Source organism: Capsicum annuum, chromosome 1 (genome assembly GCF_002878395.1).
Source record: "Capsicum annuum cultivar UCD-10X-F1 chromosome 1, UCD10Xv1.1, whole genome shotgun sequence".
Classification (NCBI taxonomy): domain Eukaryota; kingdom Viridiplantae; phylum Streptophyta; class Magnoliopsida; order Solanales; family Solanaceae; genus Capsicum; species Capsicum annuum.
In genome coordinates, this window is record NC_061111.1 from 106,910,715 (window position 1) to 106,920,795 (window position 10,081).

Here is a 10,081-nt window from a genome sequence, read left to right on the forward strand (position 1 = left end):
AGTTTAATGAAACAGTTCCATGATCCAGCTCTTAAACTTGAAAGGTATATTTTCAGGCTCAGCTACAGATGACACAAATATGCATCTTGCTAATTTTGTTAGGACCTATACTTCTTATACTATTCTAGGTCTAAATCACGAGGCACTTAGAATAAGGTTGTTCCCATTTTATAGACTGGAGAAGTTTCTTTATGGTTGGGGGAATTTTTGAGAGGATTGATCACCATATGGAATGAGTTACGTAGGTAATTCTTAAATCATTTCTTTCCTTCAAATAGGATGTTGAAGCTTAAAGACGATATATACAATTTCAGACAGCTATATTTTTTGTCAATGTACAACTCTTAGTTTTGGTTTAAGAAAAAGTTGAGCATGATTCACAATTATCATATTTTAACGACGAGCTTGCTAGAGATATTTTATAGAGCCCTGAACATCAATTCCCAACCCATAATAAAAAAAATCACTGGAGAAACATTTATGAGATTATGCTGGGAAGTATCTTCTAAGGTTCTTAGACTAGATCACGCTTACCAACCAAGTGTGGCATACACATGAGAATGAGAGAGGTGTTGGAACTTATGCTATTAGTGCTTTAGATGACCATAAAGCAGCTGATGAGTTTGTTGTATAAGAGATTGCGCAATTGAAGATCGATATTGGGCTGCTTGCTAAATAGTTTGCAATAGTAAATTTTTAGAAGGTGAATGCAGTAGGTTCACAGGATATAACCTCTAGAGCATATGAGTTTGAATTGAAGGAGGAGACTAAGTATCTTGATCAAGAATTGGCATATTTTCAAGACAAAGAGAGAGGAAACCAAGGTCGTAACTACTAAGGAGATAGATTCAGAGATTTCAGTAGGGAGTGCGATAGGGACTAGAGATAAACAAGTGACTGTAAGGAGAAAGGAGATGGGTATGTTTTAGAGGGTAGTCATGATATCGAATCAAGAATAGAGACGATGTTGACCAAACTTGTAAAGGTGCAATATAGTCAGGAGGCTAGCCTTAAGGAGATCATGGCTGATATTTCAGGTTTGACCCAAAAGGTCGAGTGTCATACAACTGCTATAAAGCAGTTAAAGCACTAGTTTGATCAGATATTGTCTATATTAAATCAGAGATAGACAAGTACCCTTTCGAGTAACATGGTTCAAAATCCAAAGAATGATAGTCACTATCTTACAATTACCACCCAAAGTGGTAAACCTACTATTGATCCCCTATAGCCTACTGATAAGGTAACGAAGAATGATAACACTGTAGTTGAAGAGACTTCCACCGTGGGGTTGGATACAACAACAAGTGTTGATGCTAGAGTTGGTAAGGATAAGGTAAGTGCAAACTGATGAGACCGTTGTAAGACAAATTCCACTATTGTCCTCACTTTTTCCTCAAAGACTGAAATAGATTAAAGAGGAAGGAAAGTTCAAGAGATTCATTGAGATACTGAAAGATCTAAGTTTAAAAATCCCTATCCTTGAGGCTTTGGAGTAGATCCCTGGATATGCCAGGTTTATGAAAAAAGTTAGTGATGAAGTAGCGAGCAACTAGTTTTAAGGACGTTGGTGGATTCCACCATTACAGTGCTATTACTTCTAAGTCTCTAATTCAGAAGAGGGGTTATCCAAGAGAATTTACTATCCTATATACTATAGGGACATCCAGATTTGCTAGAGTGTTATATGGCTTAAGGGCTAACATTAATCTGATGTCGCTGGCTGTTTTTAAATGGTTGGGCTTAAGCCCTCTAAAGCCGACTACTATGCAATTGTTAATAAATGAATGGACTTTAAGAAACCTGTGGGCATTTTGTTTGATGTTTTAGTAAAAGTTTATAACTTCATCTTTTAGGCTGACTTTGTTATTCTAAATTATGAATTTGACTTCGAGATGCCTATTATATTGGGAAGATGATTTATGTCCATAGGACGAGCAATGGTCAATATGGGGAAGGGAGAGCTTAGGTTTAAGGTCAGTAACAAAGAAGTCACATTTAATTTCTGAAAAACTATGAAGTAGCCCACCGACATGAGAGTGGTGTTGATAATTCATTATGTTGATGACCCAAGAGGGTATTCTTTGTGTACTTTGATAAATTTTGAGTAATCAAGGTACCCATATCATATCTTGATGTTAAAGTAAGCTCTGTATGGGAGTCAATCCATTAGATTGTTGGTGAAGTTTGAGTAACCAGCATTGCTATGTTGTGCCACGACGTTAAATCAAGCGATGGGTGGGAGGCAACCTACTACTTTAGTGTTAATGTTTATTTTTCTTTTTTGTAGGTTTAATGGTATGTAGAATTACCTAGAATATGGTAAAATTACTCAATTCATAATCTTCCAGTTAAGGAAACTTTGTGACCAACTCACAAAAGTCATAAATCTTACGTGGGTCAAGTAAGTTGTGTATTAACTGAAAAGATGGAATTTTAATAATTTTCTAGGGAATTTTTGGACTTTAACATACTTATAGGATGATAAATACCACTTAAGACCTCATAAGTAGCAACGTAAGTATTAAAATACAAAGTCCAAAGAGTATTAAATTTGGTAAAAAAGTAGGGCCCGCCTATTATGGACACCTATGGACCGTAGGACCACCTACGAACCATATATGGCTGCCATAAGTGGGCAGTTTTAGGCCTAATTTTTTTTTAAAATTTTGGGTGGACCTTGCCTTGTATTAACCCTAAACTAACCCCCATGTCTATTTAAGTCCTTATAACCTATTTTTAACTTAGAAAACCTCAAAATTCCCTCTTCCCTCTTAAAATTCAAACTAACCCACTTTCCTACAATTGAGAAAGGGATAAAAGGGTTACTTGTTCTTGGCACCAACTTGTCCAAATTAAGTAAATACATGATCAAGATTTGGTTTTACTTTACTTTTTTATAGTTCATTTTCAGTTCTCCAATTAAAAGGTAATATTCTTAGCTCCTAATAGTAGTATCTTATGCTTCACATAAAATAAGCAAGTTTTTATGTTTACTTTCATGCAAAATATGTAGAAACCATCATGCTTGTATGTAGGAGCCTTGAATTAGCGTAAAATTTTAATATGCAAAACTGTTCACTAATTAAACCTTAAGATCATTCCCTAAATGGAAGTTGAATTGAAAAAAGGTTTGCATGGTAGATTGTGTTGAAAAGTTGATTCTAGTTGAATGTGTGCATATTGGACTTGTTGGCACTGAGTATTTGTTATAGGAATGCAAAAATTGAGGAAAAATATAAATTTTTCAATTTTGAGTTTTTCTTCAAGATATGCACTCCTTCACTATTTTCTAGAAACTAACACTTGGATTTTTAGGTACATATGGCACCTAAGGCTGCATAGAAAAAGGTCGCTCCTTCAAGGCGACGGGATGACACTTTCAAGAGGAGTAGTTTGGAGGAGGAGTAACTGCCTGTCAAAACCAAAGTAGTTCCAACCACAGTGACAGGGATAGTGACTAGGGGCCAGAGGTATGCTGCAGCTGAGGCTATTATTATGGTCAAATTGGGCATACAACTTGTAGAAAAATCACAGTGGGAAAATGGCTGGTTTTTACTAGGCCGAGGACCTAGACTAAGGCTATCCAATTCATATCTAAGTCTAGGAAAAATTCAGCCAGGAGATAAGCACCACACTCTTCCCAACCTATTGAGTGTGGTGATAATGATAACGAGGAGGAGGCAGAGTCTGAGTTTTCATAGAGGTAGATACATAGGACCCCCAATATAAGGAGGGGTCATAAGATAAAGATGGATTCGAGGCTGTAGATCAGGAGAAGTCATCAACAGTACCCCTGTTTGAGGAGGGTATCATAATTAAGGATGAGCCACCAGTTGTACACTATTTTAAGGAGGGTAAAAATTAGTATTCACACCAGGTTCCAGCTCTTAATTTAGAGGCATTATCTCAATATGATCATATGTTTGACCTCATACATGTCTTGGTGAAACTTATTAATGAGGTGAACTCGAGATGGTACATGGAGGGACTTCAAACTATTTTTCAGAGAGACAACTATATTACTTAGACCGATCAGCCTAAGAAAGGATATTTATGTGGATCGCAGAATAGAGTTGTCTGAGTTGAACAAAGCACCACAGTTGCAGACAGGATTTAAGCATTATCAGTTGGGTGGAAGACCATACCCTAGGTTCTTACAACCTTGCCTTGGTGTGGGAATTCTATACCTCATACCATGCCATAATATCATTGACTGTACCTAACGGTAAAGGTCTGTTGAGGTATACTAAGAGCACCAGCTAGAGAGAGGTTATGGTTGACATTTCTATAGTAACAATCAGCCAAGTTCTCTTTAGAACAAATTATGCTACTCCTGTATCCACAAGAGAATGTGATTATTGATTGAGAGTTGCTCGAGATAGACATATTATGCATGATGTTGATTATTAGAGATAGAAAATTGATATGGCAAGATGGATTGCTAGCTAAATTTCACCTCTGGGTGATGATAACCCTTGGATTAAGGGGCAAGGTGTGATTAATAAAGCAACACGTACATTCGCCATAATGTTTTATTGGCTACTTATTCGTTATAGATTGTATCCAATTACTGTGAACAACTTATTGACTTGTGATAGAGTTGCAATGACTGCGAGCATGATTGCTTTTTATGATATTAATTTTGAAGCTATTATTCAGCATGAACTTTGTGATAAAGCTTTTGGTGAGATGATGACTTTGTCGTTCCCATGTCTTGTTCAGAGATTATGTGATGAGGCTGGTATGACAAAAGTACCAAATATTGATGAGAGAGTAAAAGTGATGAGGGTGGCACAGACTAAGAAAATGAAGGTTCCATCACATTCGGTACTTCCTAAGAGACCTCGTGCGCCTACTATAATGCCTCCAACTAAGACTGAGGGCCCATCCATCCCTATGGAGCTTAGTGATACACAAGAAGGTGCTGTGGATGTTAGTATAAAGTTTGAGATAAGAGAGCAAAGAAAGGATCCTGATTAAAGTACACAGGTGAGGGGACCCCAGCTACATCTACATTAGCCCTAACTTCCACTTTGAAGCCGGTTGGCACATCTATAGTGCCCCTTTGCCCATCAACTTCAGCTACTACTTCAAGAATGATTCTAGTTTTTAATGAGTTATTTCAGAGCTTGGTGGGTATTTAGAGAGTCGCCAATAATTGCCTATAGAATACTGAGATTTTGGTAGCAACTCTATATGGGTAGATTCGTCCATGCATCTGAACTACACTAAACACGATTGAGGCTAGATTAGAGTCTGCATATCAGGTTGTTATGTCAGACCTATGGGCTGAGTTTGATGCATGGATAGATGTTTTTGAGGGTCAATTATCGTTCTAATTTAACAATATAGAGATACTAGATCTTGGAGATGTTAGGGAGGAGGTGGATGTACTTAAAGAAGAGGTACGTTCTCTTACTTAGAGCCACATAGCAGACATTCCTCTAGTTTTGCCACCATTTATTCAGACAGCACCTCTGCCTATTCCTAAATGCTTTAACTTATTCTTAGAGCATAATAAGATGGTCTCCATAGTTGGGACCAAGAGGGGCCAAGTGGGGGACCTACAAAATCCTAGTATACTATTTAACCAGGCCTTGAAATAGACTACACGTAATTCTAGGGAGATGGATTTTGCTGATAGGCAGAGGTTTTCCGAGTTAGCTGTGGGTACATCTTCTATTAGTGAACTACCACCACCACTACCTCTGCCAGTTCAGATACCCTCACTGAGGAATGATCATGACACAGACGCTGAGTGCATCCTAAGTATATCTTCATTCCCTTTCTTTATATTATTTACATGCACTGGGACAATATGTAGTATTTTAGTTAGGGTTGGGGTATACTATAGCCACCACAAGTTTTTTTTACCATGCTTCTTTTTCTATCGGTTGTAGTATGGTTGTAGAATTGACATATCTAGGTTAATTTTGTGTTGTATTGTGTTTTGTTTTGTATTGTGTTTGTTTTTGTGTAATTATGAGATTTTGAGTATCTAGGGCACCTGACATATTATGTTTTGTTGATTTTGAGATAAATGATACCCCTCTAAAAAATTTGTATTTTAGAATTATGTGAATGTATATACGTGTGACCATTGTGGATCTTATTATGGTATTAGAATTAGGGATATGACAATCATTTCTAATGATTACATGAACCAGATAGGTAGTCGCTTATGATATAACCCTGTGTCATGTGTATCTGAGATGCTACTTAGTTTCTTTTGTGTGTCAAATCTAGAACTTGCCCGGTTAGTCTCGCCAAGATTGCAAGATAGTCGATTAAGAAAGGATCATAGGTTGTTTTTTTCTTTTAGTCAACTTTTAGCCAAAATGACCTTCCGAATGTGCATAAATATCCCTTGATCCTTGTTTTGAGTCTGTATGGCTATTTTTCTTATTACACCTTTCGTCTTCCCATTTGTGTTACAATGAACCTCTTTTGGCCTTAGTCCTCCTTGGTATTATGCACCTCAACTTAGAAAAATTGCCTAAGTTGAGGGTAGCTATCATAGGGGTCGTAATGTAAAGTGGGTATGAAAAAAGGTAAAATATAAGGAAAAGATAATAAGGTTGGGTGTGTTAGAAAAAAATGTTAAAAAATAAAAAATAAAAAGAATGATAAAAGAAACCACACCCAACCTAAATGTGCAACAAAGATAAAAGGGAGAAATACGGGTGAAATAAAATGGTTAAATTTTGGACCCCAAAGTGTTGTACCAAGGAGGATTAGTCACTTGATATATCAAAGTGTACCATACCATCCCCCCAGCCTATATTACAAGCCGAATAAAGTCCTATAGTGGTCCTAACTTGACTTTCTGAAAGCTAAGGTAATGAAAATAAGGGCAAGCCTATGGTATTTGATGAGCATTGGTGGAACTTCTATTGTGAGTGTGCGTACCTCTTGAATGTCCTCGCATTAACATGCATGATGTCATATGAGTAAGTGGAACTTCTTTATTACGAGATCACATGGGTTGTATTGCTAGCTGTATACTTTTTTGGGTAGTGTAACTTGTATACACATGCATGGTTATCTGTTGCTAATGTAGTTGCCATATCTTGATTCCTTTATGTCACATTGTTGTGCTTAATGTAGACACATAGTTGGTTTTAGATTGTTTATATAGGAGGGGGTAATGTTTTTGAGCTTAAAGAGATGATTGACTTCCTTGGATAGCTTATATTCTCCTAGTTAAGCGTCGTGTTTTAATTTTGTTTTGCTATGTTTCCCGAAGACATGCAAACATTCTAAGTTGAGGTTGTTGATGTACTATGTATTTATAGAACTTTCAACGCTTAAAACAATGAAAATATGCAAGTTTCTTAGGTTGTTTTGTGAGACATGATGTGTTTTGAGTATGTTTTGAAGGAAACCAAGTTTTGGATGCTAAACTGAAGAAAAAGATGAAAATAGAAGTTTTTTTCTACTTATTGAGGCATTTATAGATGTATGTCCCACTTACCAAGAGTAGGTGACCAAAGTAGGTACAAGATCTTGAAGTTCAAAGGCTCAGATGAAGGAAAAAGAAGACTCTGACACTTACTCCAAGCACCTACGATCAGTAGGTGGCCTTAGTAAGTGCCATAAAGCCAAGTCCAGAGAGCTTCAAGAACTATGCAGGATGTATGGAACTTATCTAGGACCACCTACGGTCTATAGGTAGTACCTATAGTTTGTAGATGGCCTAAGTAAGTGGCCACCGACCATAATTTTCCTTTTCATTTGGGTTTTGAGTTTTAGGGTTTCTTTGTATACTATAAATACCTTTTTGATGTTTCTAGTTAGCTTACACACTCTTAACACTTACAAACATATATTTGATTCCAAGATTCAGATTTTGATCTTGGGATTGCTTTGTTCTTGATTTTATGTTGATAATTTAGTTACACACTTTAGTTTTTATTCGTTGATTATTGTGATATTATTTTAATGTCTTCAATCATGAATGCTATTATTCATTTCACAATAATGAGTGGCAAAACTTTATTACTAGGGTTGTGCGAACCCTGGCTGGTTGATGAAGTAGGGGAAGTGTGAAGTTGTTCTAGACCAGTATTCTTGCATGTATTGTATTATTTGTGGTTTAATAGACGTCTTAGCTTTTGCAAATATTAGGATCCTGCCTAAATTATCACTACTTACTCCATAAGAGGAGTAGTACCTAGCAAAAGATAATCACAACAGTAATTTGAAGATTCATTGTCGATCCATGCTAATCAGTATCATCTATGTAAGAAGGTTATCTATCATCTAATAAATTGAGACTCAAAAGGTAATAGTCAACTGGGATCTAGGATAAGGGTAAGTTATGCGACATTCTGAGACTAAAAAGGTAAAGGATGAAATCCGTCAATTAGTTCATAAGATAGTTGATGGTACATAACTTATTTGATTCTGCATGTAAGGTACTGGGTTGGTTCAAAGAAGCATGACAAGCCTACTGAATTGATAATCTAGGGGAACACAATCCTACTGTTCATCTCTGATTGATTACAACCAAAGTTGAGTTCTATTGATGTTGACATACAACTACAAACCCTTTATTTACTTTCTGTTCTGTCTATGGAATTCAACAAACTAGAGATACAAGTCCATGTATTCCATATGGGTTCGACCCAAACTAGTTGGGTTACTATATTTTGATAGGATTGCTTTATCCTCATTAGGAGGTGTAGTTTGGGAGTTTATTTCTAAACAACCTATACAACTATGCAAAGAATTTCAAAGGGTCCAATATATCTGGGGCTGAGCTTACTTTTCCTCCCAAACCGTATCACACCCTTCATAGGCGTTACTAGAAAGAACACTCAATCACCAACTCTAAATCTCAAGGCATAAAGTCTATGATCTATATAAGCCTTCTGCATGCAATGAGCTACCCTCAACCTATCCTGAATCACCTTGACACTATCCAATTACTCCTGAAAAAAAGTCAGTACCACGGGTCTATGAACTCGAGAGCCGGTGGGACAGGTCCCCAACTGACTCAAACTAAACTAAAAGTAATAACATAAACACTTGAATATTCAAATGTCTTAAGATAGGTCCACGAACAATTAGGACTCACCACTATAGAAATGAAGACGAAGGTACTCAGAATCACTGATGAGGCTGGGACTAAGCACCTGAACCTACATTATAAGACAATGTAGCACATAGACATATATGTGGATCACCATATTAGAATGAACTGAGTATATAGGGGTGTATGCATTTACATAAAACAATATCAATACTCTTTAATCAAATCATGCATGCAAATAGGAATGACTCACATGGCTTGAATAGGTCTAAAATGTAAAGCTCATAAATCATGTAGAATGAAGCATGCAACACAAATCTCGTGAGTCATTATACTTTGGCTTTAAAATCTGTACTCTCCTCTTATTATCATAACTCATAGGATGAAGGAAGCTTTAAACAATACTTTCAACTCATGCATATATCTCATGGAGAGTAAAACTTTTTTATTGCTCAAAAACTTATAACTCTTTTGAACTCAAACACTTGGAACTCAAAATCATATGACTTTGGTTTAAAAACTGATGATCGACTCTTATTAGTAGAGAAAACTACTTCCTTCCTTGAAAAATACTCAAAAGCAATTCATTCACTTTAGAAAATATCTCATCTCAAAGCTTTAGGTAGGGAAAATATTCTATCTCAATGGAAAATACTTTAGTTTAGGGAGGTTCTCTTAACCAACCTAAACCATGTGAGCTATATGGAGTCCAATGTCTTGTCCTCCTAAGGAAGAAACCTCACATTGGGGAGAGGAGTCATACTCTTGCCAAGGAGTATAACCTCAGCACAGTGATCACTTATCTCGACCTCGGGCCCAATCATCTCGGCCTTAGGCCTAAAATCTTAAACCTACGGTGGCACGTAGTTATGGGGTAAGAAACCATAGTAACTTACCCAACTCGCTGCTAAATACTACTCCCTTTAGTTTATCTCACTCATCTCATGAAATCCACTTTAGAATAATCTTATGGTTCAATAAGAACCCAACCGTAAAATCTGTATTCTCATGTAGTAGAGTGGATTTCAAAACTCTATGACCATT

General features: G+C 36.6%; 1 pseudogene; it reads left to right on the forward strand.

Annotated features, from left to right (window-relative positions):
• Positions 1-4,983, forward strand: part of LOC124897827 — a 23,892-nt pseudogene extending 18,909 nt beyond the window's left edge.
• The last annotated feature ends 5,098 nt before the right edge of the window (positions 4,984-10,081 follow it).